Source organism: Lactuca virosa, chromosome 2 (assembly GCF_052849685.1).
Source record: "Lactuca virosa cultivar CGN04683 chromosome 2, Lactuca_virosa_CGN04683_v6, whole genome shotgun sequence".
Taxonomy (NCBI): domain Eukaryota; kingdom Viridiplantae; phylum Streptophyta; class Magnoliopsida; order Asterales; family Asteraceae; genus Lactuca; species Lactuca virosa.
The window spans coordinates 197,880,989-197,883,930 of record NC_136427.1 but is presented as its reverse complement, the minus strand read 5'-3'; the positions used below and the strand labels follow the sequence as shown (position 1 = coordinate 197,883,930).

Genomic DNA, 2,942 nt, shown 5'->3' with positions numbered 1-2,942 from the left:
TGAGTAGTTTAGGAGTAGGTTAGATTTGTCATTTCAAAAAAAAAAAATTCTACTAGGTATGTGATAAATTTCAATATTGATAATTGATGTCCACTGGAACTAAAAATAGTCCTTAACATCATAGGTTAATGATTTTGAAGTCGATCGATCACAAAAATAGTAAAAGTTTAATTTATTTGATATATATTTCGGTTGGTTATCATTCATCATCCGGAACCATATTTATCGTATAACAAGTAATTAATTAAGAATTTCAAGAACAATAAATAGAATTGTTTTTGGTGTTTGCATATGATTTTTGGTTATAGATTACTTTTTAGCCAATGTGGTGATTTCATATCATTTGCATGATATTTAATATAATAACAATTAGTTTGTTTGATTTTAAATTATCGACTACACTATCACTATGGAAATATAGAACTATCCTTACATATACTTTCTTATAACTTTGATTGTTCCAAAAATTTCTTCTAAGTTTCTAGGACATTATTGAATGATGTTAGGAGTTTTTTCTCCCAATATTTATATACCTTTTGTGTTTTTTTTCTTTCATTCTACATCACAAGGTCTCATATGTTTAACAAAGATTTATTTATCGGATGCAAAACTTGATTATTAATTATTAAATTAACATGCATCAAAGATTTTATAATTAATGTTTATATATTCACATACATGTGCATTGATCACACATAATTTCTCATGCTTCCATCACCCTTTTCACAAATTACTTTGTACTTATATATACATATGCATAAGGGGGGTGTGTATGTTTATACCTGGTTGTAAGATTCAAGAACTACGAACACGATATAATATTAACCTCAATCAGAGAAACTCGACTTACTTTCACTATGAACACCTCTGCCTCTGCTGGAAGCTCCCGAAGCACCACCAAAAAATACCATACCTTTCATGGGGTACGTGGTTGGAATAAGATGTGGGCGGCGGAGATTGATGAACCACGTAAACCCTCTCTTATATGGCTTGGAACATATCCGACGGCGGAGATGGCTGCAGCAGCTTATGACGTAGCGTCTTTGGCACTCAAGGGTAGTGACGCAGTGTTGAATTTCCCTGAGCTTGCTAGATCTTATCGACTGTCGGAGTCCCCAGAACCTGCCTTGATAAAGAGTGCGGCAGCGGAAGCGGCAGACTTGATGAAGTTCATGGATGATATTCTTGATATGTCAACTCCGACGAAGGATATAGCAGAGGGAATGATAGTGAGCCCGTCCCAACATCAGACAACTGATGAATCGTCGTCGGGGAACTTAAGGCTGTGACAACTAGTGGAGTTATTAAATTTATTTTATAATAAAAACAATATTATGGAAAAGACGTTTTTATTGTTATTTCATAGATAATTCATTTCATATATATATATATATATATATATATATATATATATATATGAAAGGAAAATAAAAGATCATTAATAAATGAGATTAATTTTAGAAACATAAAAATTCATTTACTTAAATAATTAGTTATAATATATAAGTAAAAAACTCTTGAATGATTTTTATTAATCGGTTGAAAGTTGAAAAGTTGTCGTGGTTTCAAATAAAATATATTGCAAGCATGTCATATCTTAAACCATATTCACTTGGATGGTCTCTTTTATAAGATTTACTAAGCAAAACCTCGCGGGTTGCGCAAGAGTGTCATTAAGTGATTAAAATAACCGTAGGTAAAAAATTTTAATATGTTGAAATTTAACATTTTATTCGTCTTTTTGGGCATTAATCGAATTAACAACCAATAAAAAAATCATTAATTAGTATTTTAATACTATCTAATATAGTCGGACCCTTTTAAAACTTTAGCTTTTTATTTTTATACAATCTAATAAATATTATAAGCTTTTATAACATTAATATAATTAAAATATTATTTAATATTTTCTTTCTATTATGCAGTAATATTTTTAGGATAAAAAAATAAATAAGTTTTTTCCAATGAATGGAAGAATTTCGTATATACCCTTATTAAACATCAAAATATCATATTTATCCACCATATTTTCTAAATATCATATTTACCCTTTATAAACTTTTAAAATATCATATATGCCCAAATTTTGTTTTTTAATTTTTTTTTATATTTTATAATTATTGTTTATATTTTAAAATCATTCTAATTGTAAAAAGAATTAAATTTACCATATTATCCCTACTTTTGGTTTTTTCTCCTCTTACCCAAGTTCCAGTCTTGTTTCCCAAAAACAAAAGTGTTTATTTGTTGTGTAAATAGCAGCCTCCAAAAAAAAGTACAGTCATTTCCCTTTTCTAACTCAAGTCCAGGTGTCTTTATTCTCTCTGTAAATCATAGCCAACACCCAAAACTCCTGTAAGGTCGAGAGACCCACCCTTGCACCAATAGCTGCCCCAACCTTCGATCCAGGTCAGAAAAACTTGATGATGAACAACAACATTTACTCACGGGTCTGTGTGTGTTCTCATTCCTATCCCTTTGATTCACAACACAAGGGTAAAAGAATGGATTCCAAATAAACGGTCGGCTTGTTTTTTAATGCCCCCGTTCAGAATCGATAGTTTCCAGAGAAGTTTTGATGAACAGGGTCTATTGGCATGTTGTGTTAAGCATGCATCTAGATATATCCCTCTGATCGGAATAGCAGGTGTGATTTCTTTAATCCAACTCAAGACTTAAACCATTTGAAGTGATGTTATTTATTTTGGCGTTTTCACTTCTTGCAATGAAACTCTAACAGTAAGAGATGGGGGACACGATTCAGGGGCTAAGATGGCAGAGGTAGCATCGTGTTTGTGATATTGGATCAAGAGTATCGAAATAATTTGGAAACAAGGGTGATATGGTCAATATAATTTTATTAATCATTATAATGATTATAAAATATTAGAAAATGAATTTCGGCAAATTTGAAATTTATAAAGTTTATTGTCACAACTGGG

The 2,942-nt window shown here is 30.7% G+C and overlaps 1 pseudogene; it reads left to right on the top strand.

The window, feature by feature from the left end:
- Positions 1-941: 941 nt before the first annotated feature.
- Positions 942-1,289, top strand: LOC145158120 (ethylene-responsive transcription factor ERF025 pseudogene; annotated as a pseudogene).
- Positions 1,290-2,942: the final 1,653 nt, after the last annotated feature.